We start from the raw sequence: 19,337 nt of genomic DNA on the forward strand, positions 1-19,337 counted from the left end.
GTTGTGGGGGTCTCTCTGAGACCCCATGGACTATGGCCTGCCAGGCTCCTCTATCCATGGGATTCTCCAGGAAAGAATACTGGAGAGGGTTGCCATTTCCTTCTAGCTTGCCTATAATTAACTTCTCCCACTCTGTGGTGGTGGTGGTGGGGCGAGGGGCGGGGGTAGAGGCTTCAGTATCTGCAAGACAGCTTAAATGACAGCTCAGAATATTTTCTATAGTCCTTGAGGAAGAACTAAAGGTCCTCAACTTCGTTTAATGGCTAAAGTATTAGTTTGCAATGCTTGTTTTCTTTTTTTCTGTATTTTTTCCACTTGTCTGATTAAATTTATTCCTTGACTAAATTTTTCTACAGACAAAAGGCAGGAGGAGGACATGGGTGGAGGTCTGTTCTGAAAAGGCCTTATAGGATCCTGATCCCTTACAATTTATAAATTGGGAAAGTGAGGCCCAGAAAGGGTAGGACTTTGTACCAAGTCCATGACTCAGGATCTGAAGCCAGGCATTCTGATTTCTAAGTAGGTCCCCTTGGAAAGCCTTTGTGCTTCTCTTTGAGATTCAGGGATCGCGGGCTTCCTCCTGGGAGGCTCTTCTAACCCCTACGCATTACCCTGTCGGTGACCCCCGCAGCTTTCCTCTAACCCTCCAGTCAGCCGGGTTCACTTGTTCCAATTGCAACCCTCCAGATAACAGCAGACGTTCGCTCCTGGGGGAAATTAGCTACGTCACCATGACTCCTCCCATTGGCTCGAGGGGTGGGGCGCGACGCCACGACGTCAGACGCCCAAAGGGGAGGAGCGGTGAGGAGAAGGAGGAGGGAAGTGGGACTTCAACATGGCGGCTGTGGTACTGGGGGTGACTACGGTGACGGTCTGGCCCGGGGCGGGCAGAGTTGGAGGTGGTAGTGTTCGCTCTTCCTAGGGGCCGTCAGGAGCTCAGCAGGGACCGAGCCAGGGAGGCCGGTCGGCGGCAGCACCTTTCGGCTTCTGGCACGGCGGCTGCAGCATTCAGGTGAGGGGGCCTCTCGCTGGGGGAGGGAGGAGAGGGGCGGAGTTGGGAGTGGGAGCCGGTACCGGGAGACAGATGGGGGAGGGACAAGGAGGAAGCTGGAGACGGAGTGGAAGGAAGGAGCTGCAGCTCAGGGGGTGTGAGGGCCAAGGGGCCAGAGATGGGTGACTTGGGAAGGATTCTGGGAGAAGGGACGGGGTGAGGGGACCAGCATTGAAGGGGCGGAGGGCAGATGGGATGCGGAAAAATAAGTGAGTTCGGATTAAGGGGACTAATGTTCTGCTGGAAAATAGGCGCAGTCCGTAGCTGTCTGGAACGAGAGCTAGGTGGGAAATAGAGGATGTCGGGGAGAGAGAGGGACCTAGGTTTTAGTAAAGGTGAGTGATGGGGAGTTGAGAGTGAGCTGCGGACCTGATATACAGATTTAGTTTTCTCTGAGGCGATGAGATTAGGGGGAAAGGGAGGAGACCAGACTCGGGGCGAGTGATCTTTGGAGATATATTCGACATTGCCTGGTCTTCTCCAGGTATGTTAGTCTTGCTGCTTTTGTTTGTTGGGTAGAGACTTATCTGTCCAGTCCACCTGGACTTCAGAAACAGTTCCTAATCTTTCTTGTGAAACATGAAGTTATAGTTCATTTATTTGATCTCTAATAGTGATCTCTGACCTTTGTGTTGTCTTCACATGTTTAAAGTGTGGCTGGCCATAAAAATACATTTTATATTAAAGTGAGATAAAATTTTCAGAGTTTTTAGATCCATGGAGTGTTGCAAAACCAGATTTGATAGTTTAGTTATCTGTTAAGTAGCTTTTGTTCTAACTCCACTTAATAGGGCTTCTTTCCTCAGTTCTAATTATTAGTGTTTTAGAATGGTGGGTAGTGGGTAGATTTGATGGATTTTTCTCTTTAGAATTTTTCGCGATTTGATGATAAGAAAAACGGCACTTAGTCTTTAGTGATAGCCAGTTCGTTCTTGTAAGTGTCCCAAACTGAAAGTTAAACTGAAAGTTTCTGTATTATTTTGTAGCAAAGAATGTAAAATGTCCGAGGTCTAAAATAATTCCTTTGTCTACATTAACCTACTTTATAAAGTAGGATTTTTTTGGTGTGTTTTTATAGTAGGTTTTTATAAATTAGAGTTTTGTTTCTAATCCATCCTATTCATTTTGTGACTTATTTATTCAGTGTTTATTACTGCCTACTTTGTGTTGCATTAATAAGTCATTATAATTATGGAAATGGGAAAATTAATGTTTCTCTAGTTAGACTTATCACTGTACAGCTTCATTGGAAGAAACAATGTTTTTTTGGAAATGAAGACTATGGAAGAAAATTATGTAAATATAAGAACTTCCTGAATTTTTCCGTTGTGTAGTATTTGACTCAATATTTCATCATGACATACTTTTTTTTTCATCATGACATATTTTTTGTATATCTGAAAGCTTTTCTTTTTCTTTTGAAGAAGGCAGTATCCTGATATGATTGTATTACATCTGTAATGAGTTCTCATTAGTAGTTGTTCCCATTTCTTAGGTTGGCAAATATCACTTTATCTTGTGCTACTTTTCTTTGATATCTCGACTATGGTAAGGTATTTAAAATGAGGATTCCTGAAGTTTAATTCAAATTTCTCTGAATTTTTTCACCATTATAAATGTATCTTCATTACTGTAGAGTGTAGTTGTCAGTATTATACATTTTTCCTGTTATTTAATTAGATTGTTGAATGGTTTGAGGTTTTTTTCCATATGTAGATTATTTTAAGCATAACCATATTTTCCACAGACTAACCAAAACCAAAAACAAGCTACTATCTGGTCATCATTACAGGTAATTTTCTTCAGATAGCCTTTCTCAAGAAATGCAAAGGTTAGCGTGCAGTACTGTAAGTATTAGGGCTTCCCTGGTGGCCCATTGGTCAGGAACCTGCCTGCCAGTGCAGGAGGCTCGAGTTTGATCCCTGGGTGGGGTAGATTCCCTGGAGAAGAAAATGGCAACCCACTGCAGCCTTCTTGCCTGGGAAATCCCGTGGACAGAGGAACCTAAAGAGCTGCAGTCCAGGAGGTTGCAAAAGGATCGGACACAGCTTAGTGACTAAATAACCACCTCCACCATTAAGTATTAAATAAGCTTCTTGGAATCAAGAAAACCTTGAATTGAAGCTTAAAATCAATTGGATTTAGTTTCCCACATAGCATGAGAATCCTTACTTCTGTGTCATGAAGATAACTGAAAATCTGTCCTCTTTTCCAGAATCTAATTTCTAATAGGAAAAGAGCCTTTCAGTTAGAGAAAGATGTAATCAGGGTGTTGCTTTTCTTAGCACACAGTGTCTTGTAGTATTTGAAAATAATTTGAATGTAAGAATATTATTTTCCTATGAATTGAGAGTTAACATTTCAGATTTTAAAAATTTTAGATGAGAGCTAGATTTACAAAGGGATAGGTGCTAACACTGGGTCTATATTAATGAGCTTAGGCATCGTTAAACACTTTACATCATCTCACTTTTATTCATATGATTTGTTTGGATAGGCAAAGATAGGCTTTCTTTTTAGGTATTGAGGAAACTGAGGATCAGAAAAGTTAAGTAACTTAAACTAAGGTACTGCTCTAAATTCGTCCAGTTTCAGTGCTCTTACTCTATCTGTTAGCTCAGACAGTAAAGCGTCTGCCTGCAATGTGGGAGACCTGGGTTCAATCCCTGGGTTGGGAAGATCCCCTGGAGAAGGAAATGCCAATCCACTCCAGTACTCTTGCCTGGAAAATTCCATGGATGGAGGAGCCTGGTAGGCTACAGTTCATGGGATCGCAGAGTTGGACACAACTGAGCAACTTCAGTGAACTTCACTGACTCTGTCATAGTTACATCATTTTGCCCCTCTTACATGGTCACAGGGCCACTCCAATCCCTATGAAGTAAATTTAAACTATAAGCATGAGTTTTAAAAGTAATGTCATTTTAAACTGCTTGTTCTAATTGAAATAGTGTAGCTGGAATGACAAATAGTTCATTACAGTTTAAGTCACTTAAGATGTCATCAGTTCTAGGAGGAAATAAATACCTGAATATTTTGTACTTAACAAAATGAACTGTGTAAATTGGATAAAGGACTAAAAGTTTTTATAATTGTAATTGCTGAGTCAGGTTAGACCTGGTTCATCAAGGGCCAAAATTTGTATTTGGCAGTAATCCACTTGTGTTCTCAGAATTTTGGATTGGTCATTGTCAGTTGCTTAATGCTTACTAAACACTTCCAGTGTTTGACTCACTGAGTTGGTATATGGTGTTTGTGAATCTTGTGGTTTACTGAGTCAAGAGCCAGCAGTGTGTGTTTTGGTTGCTTCACTTCCTCCCCAGTACTTGATATTGTCAGACTTTTAAATTTTTTTCTTATCTTTTGGGTTTGAAAGAATATCTACTGTGTTTTATTAGCATTTCCTGAAGTTGAGCATCTTTTTTGTATGTTCATTAGCCATTTGTATCTTTGTGATATGTATGTTCAAATTCTCTGCCTATTTTTGAGTCGTCTTTTTTTCTGATGGATTTTTGAGAGTTTAATACATTTTTATGTATTTTGTATACTAATTATTTGTTAATTTATGGTTTGCAAATATTCTCTCCCAGTTTTTAACTTGTCTTACCATCTCTTCATAGTCTTTTGATGAGAAAAGTTCATGATTTTAATGAACTGAATGAACTTTTCAGACTTTTATGCTTTTTGTATCATGTTTAGGAAATCCTCTTCTGCTGGGCATGTTATTTTAATAAGTACTAAAGTTTATGTGTCATGTGGCATCTAATCTGACATTTAATACCAATATTTGCTTGATGAGAAAGGCCAGTTTCTCAGGAGTTGTGCTCGTATTATATTTGGAGTTTTAAGAACCAGAGGGTTTTTTAAAAATTATTTTTTATTAAAAAATATTTATTTATTTGGCTGTGTGTGTGGCATGGAGGATATTAGTTCTCTGATTAGGGATTGAAACCATGCCTCATCCAGTGGAAGGTTGGTATACTAACTGCTGGACCGAAAGGGAAATCCCAGGCCAGAGGGTTTTAAAAGGATTTTAAAAGCACAACCTGAACTGTACACACAGGTTATATATATTTTCCCAAGCTGGGAAACTTAACAGGTTTGTGAGTGACGTATACATTTTATTGGGATTCCTAGGTGGCGCTTGTGGTAAAGAACCTGCCTGCCAATGCAGTAGATGTAAGAGAGTCGGGTTTAGTTCCTGGGTTGGGGAGATCCCTTGGAGTAGAGCATAGCAACCCACTCCAGTATTCTTGCTTGAAGAATCCCCATGGACAGAGGAGCCTGTCAGGCTACAGTCCAGTCCGTAGGGTCGCAAAGAGTCGTACGCGACTGAAGCAACTTAGTGAACACATATGTTTTACTAAATGTTAACCATGTGGTTTGACAGTGAGAGTTTTTTCTTGTGTGAACAATTCATAATGAGTCACTTATTCTGAGCAGTAGGATTTCTACTAAAATATGTTCATAAAGATTTTTTGATGTCTAGTCTGTCTAGTGTTGGGTTTTATGTGAATTGTCAACGGGCTGATTCGGAAACATTTTGGAAGAGTATTTTTGTCTTTATTTTCAAGTAATATAGTATTATATAATTAGGTGGAATGTAATTACATGATTAAATAAAAAAATATGTCCATTTTCACAGTTAATGAGTTGTTTATATGGGGGGTATTTTTTGGGGAGGTGGGATTAGTATCATATGTTTATGGTATTTAAATTTTGTTAGATACTTTTAAAAGAATGAAATAACTCTTCTTAGCACTGGAGAAACTATTTAAAGTTATGATTTATGATGGGAAATTCCCTGGTGGTCCAGTGGTTACGACTCTGTGCTTTCACTGCTGAGGGCTCAGATTCAGTCCCTGTCAGGAAACTAAGATCTTGCAGGCCGTGCCGCATGACCAGAAAAAAGTTATGATGAAAATTGCAAATCAGGTAGAAAATATGTGATGGAGGATATAGTTGTTCTATTTTTTTTTTTAAACTCTCTGCGCAGTTCTTTAGGCTGTGTCTCCTATCCACATTAAACTCTTACCTGTTAGGTTATTTTTATTAAAATCTTGAGGGATTTGAATTTCTCTTTTGTGTATTAAAACCTCTTAAAAACTTTTTTTCTTTTCATAAGAAGGAACTGTTCTTCTAGGGAGTTGGATATCTTGATCCTGGCAAAGATCACGTTGAAATATAAAATATCCACCAGGCTTTAATTATACTGCAAATACTGTATAGTGTTATACAGTACACCTTTGATATTTGTGAAAGCTATTTTCCTAGATTTTTGAGAGTCCTTGCATAAATACCATACTTTAGAATGTCCCTCATAGTTTATAGAAAAGTATTATACAAAATTTTTAGTTACCCTCAGGTTTGATGGGTAAATAGATAAGAAAAACAAACTTAAAGATCATGATGCTAAATTCCATCTTTGGCTACCTTTAATTCTCAGTCTCTTACTGTTTGTTGGGATAGGCTTGATGGCCTATCCCTAACCTTTATTAACCTTTATTAATCCTTTGGAAACTCAAGGTCAGACTGGCTTTGCTTGTTTTGTGCTGCATCTCATCATCATGGTCTTAGTCCCAGGCAGAGTTCATATCCTCTTTGTCATTTCTTCCTTCATTTGGTAAGAATGAGATCTTCCTAATCCTAATACCTTCCTGTAGTTGGGAGTGTTAACATTTCCTTTTAGGGTTCATTGGGGAAGGATATGGGCAGTAGCTTCCTTTTTTCCTCCTCGTGGTAGATTATACCTTATTCCACCCCATGTATGATAAATGATTCCTTTCTGTGGGCGGAATTCAAAGTCCAATGTTGGATTACAAATTATTATGTGAAGTGGATTTTAGAGCTTCCCTGATAGCTCAGTTGGTAAAGAATCCGCCTGCCATGTAGGAGACCCCTGTTCGATTCCTGGTTTGGGAAGATCCGCTGGAAAAGGGAAAGACTAAACACTCCAATATTCTGGCCTGGAGAATTCCATGGACTATATAGTCCATGGGGTGGCAAAGAATGGGACATGACTGAGTGACTTTCACTTTCACTTCACTTTCATGTGGAGTGGGTTTTAGGGGTAGCTAGTGAAATCTCAAAGAATTCCGTCAAAGGTTATTCTATTTCCAAGTGATAATAACAATAGGAAACCAACTTGTTCTGAAATACTTCAAAATCACTGAAGGTCTTGAATTGTTTATTGATTGTTTATTGTTACTCATTCATTCAAATGTCCCATCCATTTTCTAAAACAGGAAATTCCACCTAGTTCTTATAATTTAATAGGAAATCTAACTTTATCCTTGTAGTAGGTAGTTTTTATAATAATATTTCACTTACTTGGCTTATTCGGAGATCTCAGCATTTTATATAAGCAGAATTTAAAGATAATGGAACATTTCTTCTTTGAAAGCCCATATTAAAATTATTGGAAGATTATTAAATGAGTCTTGTATAAATGTGATTATATAATGCAGCCAGTAATAATGTATGACATACTCTATAATAATATTGGTCTTACTCCAAATGTCTCTAGGAAGCTATACATTTTGAGTTGTGTTTTTAAAAAAGATGATTTTGGTCTGTATGTATTGCTGACAGAATTCAGTGAAAGAGTACATGTTACGGTAACAGGCTTATTTTATTTAGTGGGTAAGAAAATTATATTTAGGCAGAATTCTAGTTTGAAATGTTCTTGATCGGTCCAATATGATAGCCACATAGATAGTGGATATATAAAACATTCTTATCATTGTGAAAAGTTCTTTTAAATTGTTCTCAATCCTTGTTAAATTTTATTGTTCATGTAGATTGTGGTAAAATGTAGATTCTGATTCAGTAGTTCTGGGTAGGTTTATGATTGTGCATTTTTAAAGAAATTCTCAGGTTATGTTGATGGCCCAAGGATCATACTTTGAATAGTAAACTTTTGAATTTACTATAATGTGAGGTTGATTTGGGACTTTTTATGAAATTTTTAAAATTTTTAATTTATTATAAGCTTTTTAATTAGTGTCTTTTGCCTGGAGAGATTATATTGCAATGGTCAGAACTGTAGAGTGAGTTTAAAGGTCTAAAGTTGTAGTTCCAGGTTTCCTTTTTAAAAACTAACCATCTCTTTCAGACTTGAACTTTTTAGTTTGTGAAACGAGAATAGGAATACTTGTTTATATCTCATAGAATGTAAGGTTTGCATAAGATGATGTATGTGATGGTATTTTCAAAACTAAGTAAGACTTCAACATATAGTTTTGAAAATTATGTAAAGTTTCTAACATGTGCTTCAATACAAGCATAATACCTTTTCACTGTCAGCTAATATCCTTATTCTCTAAAGGTAATATACTACATTTTATCCAGTGATTCTCAGTAAGTTTAATTTATTCTTTTATGTTTAATGTCTGTCTTTTTGGTTTTTCTTTTAATAGTCTATCTGTTTGTTTAATTTTTGGCTGTGCTGGGTCTTTGTTGTTGTGCGTGGGCTTTTCTCTGGTTGTGGCTAGTGGGGGCTGCTCCTTAATTGTGGTGTGAGGGCTTTTTGTTGCAGTGACTTCTCCTGTTGTAGAGCACGGGCTTCAGTAGTTGTGGCACATGGGCTTAGTTGCATCATGGCATGTGGAATTTTCCCAGACCAGGGATTGAACCCGCGTCCCCTGCATTGGCAGGCGGTTCCCAACGTGGACCACCAGAGAACGTCCCCCATTAGAATTAATTTCAATGAGATGTTTTGTCCTGTTATAGCTGCCACTTAGAGAAGTGTGCGTGTTTGTGTGTGTGTGTGTGTTCAGTCGCTAAGTCATATCTGACTCTTTGTGACCTCATGGACTGTAGCACACCAGGCCTCCCTGTCCTTCACCATTTCCTTAAGTTTGACCAAGTTCATGTCCATTGCATCGGTGATGCCATCCAGCCACCTCATCCTCTGGCATCCTCTTCTCCTGCCCTCAGTCTTTCCCAGCATCAGGGACTTTTCCAGTGAGTCAGCTCTTTCTATCAGGTGGCCAAGTATTGGAGCTTCAGCTTCAGCATCAGTTGTTCCATCTCTCACGTCTGTATATGACTACTGGAAGAACCATAGCTTTGATTATATGAAACTTTGTGGGCAGAATACTTAGAGAAGTATCAGGCAGTAATAGTAGGTACACCTTAAACAGATGTTGAATGAATGAGACAGGTAAGTCAGAAATTAATTGCCTTTTGTTGTGACCAGGCAGGGATATTTTTTTAAATCAACAGAAGTTGATTGGGAACCAGCTTTAAGTGGGTAACAAAGGGTTGGGAAGATTCCCTGGAGAAGGAAATGATTCCCCACTCCAGTTTTTGCCTGGAGAATCCCAAGAACAGAGGAGCATGGCAGGCTACAGTCCATGAGGTTGCGAAAAGTCAGACATGACTAACACACACACTCACAAAAGTAATTATATAGCTAGTTTTTCCATTGAGGGGAAAAAATGAAAGCCAAATAACATACCTCTTCACTTTAGAATTCTATACTGTGCTCTTTTGACTCATTTTAGTTAATTGTGTACAATTTCTTGTGGGTTTCCTTTTAACAAGATTTAACATTTTTGCTGTCTGATTTATTTTCAGAAATATTTTAGAGTTAAATTATAGTCATTTTACACTAGAATGTTATATAACTTTTTAAAAAGAGGACATTTTTCTTCATAAATACACTACTGTTAACCATGCCCAACCATCTGTGGTAAACAGTTTCTTTTTTTTTTTTTTTCTTTGGCCAGGCCACGCAGCTTGTGGGGTCTTAGTTCCCTGACCAGGGATTGAACCTGGGCCATGGCAGTAAAAGTGCTGAGTCCCAACCACTGGACCCCCAGGGGACTCCCAACAATAATTTCATATTATGTCAGTACTTACTCACATTTCCTCACTTGTCACCTAAATGTCTTTTATGAGTTCATAGTGCAATTCTGACACTATCTAGAATTAGGTTAATGGGCTTCCCCGGTTGCACAGTGGTAAAGAATCCCCCTGCTAATGCAGGAGATGTGGGTTTGATCCCTGGGTTGGGAAGATCCCTTGGTGGAGGTAATGGCAACCTGCTGTAGTATTCTTGCCAGAAAGTCCCATGGACAGAGGAGCCTGGCAGGCTACAGTCCAGAGGGTTGCAGAGTCGGACATGACTGAGGGACTAAGCACGCACACATGCACACAGGTTAAAGGCATAGTCATTCAGAAGACTGGCCAGATATCAGCCACAAGCTCAAGGGTTCCCAGAATATCTTGAAACAACTGGCTACAAATTTAGAGGTTCCCACACAGCCCTCAGGTTAGATAATTTGCTACAATGCCTTACAGAACTCAGAAAAGTGCTATATTCATGATTACAGACTTGTTATAGCAAAAAGTATACAAATCAGAGCTAGTCAGAAGATGCCACAGGGTGAAACCTGGGAAGGTCAGAAACATGAAAATACTCTCCTGGTGGAAGCAGGATGTGTCACCCTCTTGACTCATCATAGTGTCACCAGATCCACAGAATATTGTTAACCAGGGAAGCTCAGCAGAGTGTGTGTCCAGATTTCATTTTATTGACTTATTACATAGGCATGATTCATTGGCCACAAGGTTGAATTTGATCTCCAGCCCTCCTCTTCCCGTCACTCAAGGTTGAACATATTACATGGCTTAAAATCTTTACCTTCTAATCATGTGATTTGTCTTTCTGGTATGGTCATCCTCTGTCCTAAGTCATCTTGTTAACATAAACATCCAAGTATGGTCTAGGGGCCCACCAAGAAAAACAAAGATTTTTGTATCACTTGGGAAATTCCAAGGATTTAGAGGATACCTCTAAGAAAAAGGGGCTTCCCTTGTGGTTCAGCTGGTAAAGAATCCTCCTGCAGTGCTGGAGACTTGGGTTCGATCCCTGCATTGGGAGGATACCCTGGAGAAAGGAAAGGCTACCCACTCCAGTGTTCTGGCCTGGAGAATTCCATGGACTATACAGTCCACGGTGTCGTCGAGAGTTGGATACTGCTGAGCGACTTTCACTTTCACTTCCCAGAACCAGAGACAAAGGCTAACCAAATTCTTTATTGTACAAAATGGTTTGTTCAGTTCTAGGTCCAATAAAACCACTTTAAAAATATCTTAGGCTTCCTTTTCATTTTTTCAGTATTATGGGAATTTTAAAGTGTACCAGAGAGTAAGGAGAAAGTGTAATGAACTCCCATGTGCCCATTGCCCAGCTTGCACAAAGATCACCATTTGATCTTTTTCAAGTCTTTTCTCCTCCCTTTTTTGGGGATTGGGAAGTGCCTGAAATATTTTAAAGCAAATCTCAAACTTTCCTATAAATACTTTATAATGTGTTTCTAACTGATAAAACAGTTAACTTTCTTTAAAAAATATAATTATCATGCTATTATCTAACAATTGTTAGTAATTCCTTAATATAATGTAATAACCATCCTATATGAAAATTTCTCTTATTGTCTTAGAACTGTCACTTTACAGATAGTTTGTTCCATTCACAACTCAGGTCAGGTCCATACTTATCACTTATTTGGTTTTCAGGTCTGTTAACTTTCTTCTGTGATATGGTAATTATCACCTTTTCGTTGGAGAAACCAGGCCATTTGTCCTGAAGGTATTCCAAATTTAGGATTTGTCTGTGCGTTCTTGTGTTGTCTTTTTTGCTTGCTCCTCTCATTCTTGTAAAGAAAGGGTTCGAAGCTTGATTTAATTCATGTTTTTGTTGTTTGGTTGGGGGTAGCAGCCATCATAGAAGTGGTGCTGTGTCCTTTTTTTACATCCCATCAGGAGGTACGTAATGAATGGTTGTCCCACTTTTTGTGATTCTAGTTATGTTCAGATGGTGTCAGCCCCATCCTTCTATTATAAAGCTCCCTGTTGATCTTTACCTAATAATTTAACATCCATTGATGATACTTACTTGAATCAATTATATAATTAGAAGTTATGAACTTGTATCATCACACTGTTTTTTTCACATTTATGTTTATGAGATGCCATTCTTCTATGAAGAAGAGCTTTCCCTCATCAGCAGGGTTACCCTGAAGTGTAGTTCCTACTGGAAAGGAATGAGGAATGCTTAATCTTTTCTTTTAATTACCAGTTTCAAAGTTGGTATAATAGCTATCTCTTAATAGTAGTAGGTTATTTGTGGTTTGTTTTTTTTCTGATAGTTTTCTATGGACCTTTGAATATCATCATAGACTTGTGGCTTTATAATGTGTGTTTAAAACAACTATAGTCATTATTTTCGATGCACGAGTTTTTAAAAATGTGGTAGCCTTTTGATATAACCTGTAAATCTTTGGAAATTTTCTTATTTTCATGTATGACAAATGGCCCAGGTTTATCTTATAAGTTCTTTATCCATATCTGAAAGCAACCATTTCTCAGTGCAGACATACAGATAGCCATCAGGCACATGAAAAGATGCTCAATATTACTAATCATCAGGGAAATGCAAATCAAAACCAAAGTGAAATATTACCTCACACCTCTCAGAATGGCTATTATCAAAAAGTCAACAAATAACAAGTGTTGGCAAACTATGTGGAGAAAATGGAGCCCTCATGCACTGTTTGTAGGACTATAAATTGTTGCAGCCACTATGGAAAACAGTGTAGAGATTCCCCCCAAAATTAAAAATTGACCTACCATCAGTTCAGTTGCTCAGTTGTGTCTGACTCTTTGCGACTCCATGAATCGCAGCACGCCAGGCCTCCCTGTCCATCCCCAGCTCCCGGAGTTCACTCAGACTCATGGCCATCGAGTAGGTGATGCCATCCAGCCATCTCATCCTCTGTCACCCCTTCTCCTCCTGCCCCCAATCCCTCCCAGTATCAGAGTCTTTTCCAATGAGTCAACTCTTCACATGAGGTGGCCAAAGTACTGGAGTTTCAGCTTTAGCATCATTCCTTCCAAAGAACACCCAGGACTGATCTCCTTTAAAATGGACTGGTTGGATCTCCTTGCAGTCCAAGGGACTCTCAAGAGTCTTCTCCAACACCACAGTTCAAAAGCATCAATTCTTCTGCGCTGTTTTCTTTGGATGCCCAACTCTCACATCCACACATAACTACTGGAAAAACCATAGCCTTGACAAGACGGACCTTTGTTGGCAAAGTAGTGTCTCTGCTTTTTAATATGCTGTCTAGGTTGGTCATAACTTTCTTTCCAAGGAGTAAGCGTCTTTTAATTTCATGGCTGCAGTGACCATCTGCAGTGATTTTGGAGCCCCCCCCAAATAAAATCAGCCACTGTTTCCACGGTTTCTCCATCTATTTGCTGTGAAATGACAGGCCCGGATACCATGATCTTAGTTTTCTGAATGTTGAGCTTTAAGCCAGCTTTTTCATTCTCCTCTTTCACTTTCATCTAGAGGCTCTTTTGTTCTTCTTCACTTTCTGCCGCAAGGGTGGTGTCAACTTCATATCTGAGGTTATTGATATTTCTCCCAGTAATCTTGATTCCAGCTTGTGTTTCTTCCAGCCCAGTGTTTCTCATGATGTGCTCTGCATATAAGTTAAATAAGCAGGGTGACAATATATAGCCTCGATGTATTCCTTTTCCTATTTGGAACCAGTCTGTTGTTCCATGTCCAGTTCTAACTGTTGCTTCCTGACCTGCATACAGATTTCTCAAGAGGCTGGTCAAGTGGTCTGGTATTCCCATCTGTTTTAGAATTTTCCACAGTTTATTGTGATCCATACAGTCAAAGGCTTTGGCATAATCAATAAGGCAGAAATAGATGTTTTTCTGGAACTCTCTTGCTTTTTCCATGATCCAGCGGATGTTGGCAATTTGATCTCTGGTTTCTCTGCCTTTTCTAAAACCAGCTTGAACATCTGGATGTTCACACTTCACATATTGCTGAAGCCTGGCTTGGAGAATTTTGAGCATTATTTTACCAGCGTGTGAGATGAGTGCAATTGTGCGGTAGTTTGAGCGTTCTTTGGCATTGCCTTTCTTTGGGATTGGAATGAAAACTGACCTTTTCTAGACCTGTGGCCACTGTTGAGTTTTGTGTGCTGATAAACATTTAAAATTATATTTCATGCATTTGAGAGTTATTCTCTTAGCAGTGTCTTTTGAGAAGTTTTCAATTTTAATGGTGTATTTTTTCATTTATGATTTGTGCTGTGGTGGTATATCGAAGATGTTACCTAATCACAGGTTGGAAAGATTTTCTGTGTTCTCTTCTAGACATATGGTTTCAGATTTTACAAAGTCTGTGATCCATTTTTAGTTAATTTTTTAATATGTGGTGTGAGGTATGAATGGAAGGTTTTTTTTTTTTTTTAACAATATAGATATCTCTTTGTTCCAGCACCTTTTGTTGAAAAGATTACCCTTTCTCTATTGAATTGCTCTTACACCTTAAAAATATTTCATCTCTGTGTATGAGGATCTGATTTTGGATTCTGTTCTGTTCTTTTGATCTACTTATCTGTCTGTATGCCATCATACTATCTTGATAACTGTAGCTGTATAATTCTGAAATCAGGAAGTTTCCCAGTGTTGTTTTGGCTGTTCAGGCCTTTCACATTTTTCTGTGAATTTTAGCATTAGCTTGTTAGACTATCTACAGAAAACATGTTAGTGTTTTGTTTGCCATTGTATTGAATCTACAGATCAATTTGGGGAGAGTCAGTGCCCTAAAGATACTGAGTTAGAACCTGTGAACATGCTATATCTGTCTCTCCATTTATTTAGGTCTTTGCTGTAGATTGAAAATTTGTGTATGCCGATATTTGTATGTTGAAACCTAAACCTCAGTGTGATGATATTTGGAGATTGGGTTTTTGGAAGATAATTAGGTCATGAGGAGGAACGCTCAGGAATGGGATTAGTACCCTTATAAAAGAGGTCCCTTACCCCCTTCTGTGGCCATGTAAGGTTATAGCAAAAAAACAGCTATCAACGAACCAGGAAGCAGTCTGTAACCAGACACCGAATCTGCTTTTGGCTAGATCTTGAACTTCCAAAGCTTTGAGAACTGTGAAAAATGCATTCCTGTTTTTTTAAGCCACCCAGTCTAAAGTATTTTGTTACGGCAACTTGAACAGACTGAGGTAGTCTTAAGTTTCTCTCAGCAGTGCTTTATAGTTTTCAGTGTTCAGGTCTTACACATTTTTTTGGTCAGATATATTCCACAGCATTTCATAACTTTGAGTGCTCTTGTATATGGTTGTCTGAGGAGGCCTTACAAATAGCTGAGAAGAGAAGCTAAAGGCAAAGGAGAAAAGGAAAGATACACCCATTTGAATGCAGAGTTCTAGAGAATAGCAAGGAGAAATAAGAAAGCCTTCCTCGGTGATCAATGCAAGGAAATAGAGGAAAACAATAGAATGGGAAAGACTAGAGATCTCTTCAAGAAAATTAGAGATACCAAGGGAACATTTCATTCAAAGACGGGCACAATAAAGGACAGAAACAGTATGGACCTAACAGAAGCAGGAGATATTAACAAGAGGTGGAAAGAATACACAGAAGAATTATACGAAAAAGATCTGCATGACCTAGATAACCATGATGGTGTGATCGCTCACCTAGAGCTAGACCTCCTAGAATGTGAAGTCAAATGGGCTTTAGGAAGCATCACTCCAAACAAAGCTAGAGGAGGCTATGGAATTCCAGTTGAGTTATTTCAGATCTAAAAGACAGTGCTGTTAAAGTGCTATGCTCAATATGCCAGCAAATTTGGAAAACTCAGCAGTGGCCACAGGACTGGAAAAGGTCAATTTCATTCCAATCCCAAAGAAGGGCAATGCCAAAGAATGTTCAAACTACTGCCCAATTGCACTCATCTCACACACCAGCAAAGTAATACTCGAAATTCTCCAAGCTAGGCTTCAGCAGTATGTGAACCGTGAACTTCCAGATGTTCAAGCTGGTTTTAGAAAAGGCAGAGGAACGAGAGATCAAATTGCCAACATCTGTTGGATCATCGAAAATGTAAGAGCGTTCCAGAAAAACATCTACTTCTGCTTTATTGACTACACCAAAGCCTTTGACTGTGTAGACACAACAAACTGGGAAATTCTTGAAGAGATGGGAATACCAGGCCACCACCTTACTTGCCTCCTGAGAAATCTGTATGCAGGTCAAGTTAGAACTGGACATGAAATAACAGACTGGTTCCAAATCAGGGAAGAAGTACGTCAAGGCTGTATATTATTACCCTGCTTATTTAACTTATATGCAGAGTACATCATGTGAAATGCCAGGCTGGATGAAGCATAAGCTGGAATCAAGTTTACCGGGAGAAATATCAATAATGCAGATATGCAGATGACACCACCCTTATGGCAGAAAGTGAAGAACTAAAGAGCCTCTTGATGAAAGTGAAAGAGGAGAGTGAAAAAGCTGGCTTAAAGCTCAACATTCAGAAAACTAAGATCTTTGCATCCGGTTACATCACTCCATGGCAAATAGATGGAGAGACAGTGAAAACAGTGGCTGACTTTATTTTTTGGGGCTCCAGAATCACTGAAGATGGTGATTGCAGCCATGAACTTAAAAGACGCTTGTTCCTTGGAAGAAAAGCTATGACCAACCTAGACAGCATATTAAAAAGCAGAGATATTACTTTGGCAACAAAGGTCTGTCTAGTCGAGGCTATGGTTTTTCCAGTAGTCATGTATGGATATGAGAGTTGAAATATAAGGAAATCTGAGTGCCAAAATATTGATGCTTTTGGACTGTGGTGTTGGAGAAGACTCTTGACAGTCCCTTGGACTGCAAGGAGATCAAACCCATAAATCCCAAAGGAAATCAGTCCTGAATATCAGTCCTGCAAGGACTGATGTTGAAGCTGAAGCTCCAATGCTTTGGCCCCCTGATGCGAAGAGCTGACTCATTTGAAATGGACCTTACTGCTGGGAAAGGTTGAAGGTGGGAAGAGAAGGGGACGACAGAGGATGAGATGGTTGGATGGCATCACTGCCTCAATGGACATGAGTTTGAGCAAGCTCTTGGAGTTGATGATGGACAGGGAGGCCTGGTGTGCTGTGGTCCATGGGGTCACAAAGAGTCAGACACCACTGAGCAACTGAACTGAAACTGTACATGATGATTTTTAGCATTTCAGCTTCTCATTGTTCATTGCTAGGGTATAAAATGTAATAATTACGTAATGATCTTATGTTCTCCAGTCTTGCTAAACTTGTGTATAGTTTACTAGTTCTATTATTCTTTTGTAGATTCCACTAGACTTTCTACAGACCTTGCTGTCCAGAATAAGGTTTCATAGTTTTTTTTCCAATCAGGATGCCTCTTGTTTATTTTCTTCTTTTTTTTTTTGTACTGGCTAGAACCTCCAATACAAGATTGAATAAAAGTGATGGAACGTGGACATCCTTGCCTTATTCCTGAACTTAAGAGAAAACTCTTTTCCGTTAGGTATGATGTAGACTATAGGCTTTTTTTTTTCTTTTAATAGATGCCCTTTATCGTTGAGGGCATCTATTAAAGTTAAGGAAATCCCCTTCTATTCGTAGTTTACTCAGGTTTTCAGGAATGGGTGTTGAATTTTGTTAAATGAACTATCTGTGTCTCTTGAGATAATTGTATGGCTTTTCTTTTTTAATTTGCCAGTGTGGTGAATTTCCCTGATTAATGTTTTTTTAGTTTTATTTATATTTAATAATTTTTGGCTGGGCTGTGTCTTCATTGCTGCTCAGGCTTTACTCTAATTGTGGTGAGCAGGGGCTTCTCATTGCGGTGGCTTCTCGTGTTGCAAAGCAGAGTCTCCAGGGCATGTGGGCTTCTGTAGTTGTGGCACATGGGCTCAGGAGTAGTGGTACACCAGGTAGTTGCTTGGTGTCATGTGGGATCTTCCCGGGTCAGGGATTGAACCTGTCTCCTGTTTTGGCAGGCAGATTCTTTACCTCTGAGCTACCAGGGAAGCTGGTGCACTGATTAATTTTTTAGAAAGATATTCAACCAATTATTTTAAATTATATTCAACCAATATATGCAACCAATTTTGCATTCCTGGGAAAAACTCAACTTTGTCTCTATATGGTATACTTTTATATGTTGTTGGATTTGAGTTACTAAACTTTTTAAGAATTTTTGCACTGATGTTTAGGAGGGATATTGTCCTATCGTTTTCTCTTGTAATGTCTTGGCTGTTTTTGTATCAAGATAATTTTTTGCCGTATAAACTGATTTGGAAATTATTCCTTCCTCTTTAATATTTTGAAAGAGTTTGTGTTCAGTAGTTGATTTCACCAGTAAAACCAGCTGGGCCCTGAGTTTTCTTTATAAAATTTTTAACTTCAAATTCAATTTATTTGAAAGGTATAGGGCTATTGAGGCTATTTATTTCATTTCGGGTGAGCTTTGGTCATTTGTGTTTTTTGTGAAATTGGTTCATTCATTTCACCTAAAATGCCAAACTTTTGGCATTAAATTGTTTCTGTATTATATTCTCTTTTAGTCTTTATAAGATCTATAGTGATGTTCAGAAGTCTTCCATTCCTGCAATCAGTCATTTTGTTTTCTTCTAAATAGCCTGGTCTGGGGTTTTATCAATTTTATTGATCTTTGCAAAGAATCAACTTTTGTCTTTATTATTTTTTCTCTTCTGTTTTTCTTAATTATTATTTAGAAAAGAATTGACATGTTTAAAATTTGAAATCAGTGGTATTCTGATTTTTAATATGGGTCCAGGCACTGATGGTTTCATTGTGCTATAGGTATTTTTCCAGACCACTGTACTTGCTTACAGTTGTCAGTGTTTCTCATTTTTGTGAAAATAATATACAGTAATTGCATTATAGGTAAATTAACTAGCTTGTACATAGTTGGATAATTTGTACACCATGTTGATAGAGTCATAATATTATTCTATTAGGGAATGAGGATTTTTACAACTTACGTTTACATTTGCCTTAGAAATAGTTCTGTGTTATGTAAATGCTGCAAATTAAGCAAATCTTTTATGTTTGGAATTTCCTAAATATACTTTTAACAGAAGCTTCCATTTCTGTAGTAGAGCAAGCCAATATGTCATATTTCTGACTTTGTAGTTGGAAATTTCAGGTTAGACACTGGATGCTATATTTAAGCAACTTGGGCCAGTAACCTGGTAGGATTTGTATTTCTATTCAACATGGATATGAAAAGGTAATATTAATATTTTGCTAATAGACAAAGTTCACTGTGTTGACATTTTTATCTGCTGTGATTTTATTTTTTGCCCTAGAATAAAATATGCCAGTATTTTCATTCTTTTTATGACTTTTTAAAAATTTATGTGATGATGAGAGGAGAAACTTAATGGAATACTTTTACA

At 38.5% G+C, this 19,337-nt stretch overlaps 1 protein-coding gene across 3 annotated transcripts in view; it reads left to right on the top strand.

The window, feature by feature from the left end:
• UBAP1 (ubiquitin associated protein 1) overlaps nt 785–19,337 on the top strand; it is a 65,901-nt gene continuing 47,348 nt past the window's right edge. The window contains exon 1 of one of the 3 annotated variants that reach the window (XM_018052373.1): nt 785–1,012. The gene's annotated coding sequence lies outside the window, so the exon portion shown is untranslated. Of the gene's footprint in view, nt 1,013–1,118; nt 1,536–19,337 lie in introns of those variants that run through there. The other 2 variants (XM_018052375.1, XM_005684070.3) reach the window with 2 other exon arrangements.

The sequence above is a fragment of the Capra hircus genome, chromosome 8 (assembly GCF_001704415.2).
Source record: "Capra hircus breed San Clemente chromosome 8, ASM170441v1, whole genome shotgun sequence".
Lineage (NCBI taxonomy): Eukaryota > Metazoa > Chordata > Mammalia > Artiodactyla > Bovidae > Capra > Capra hircus.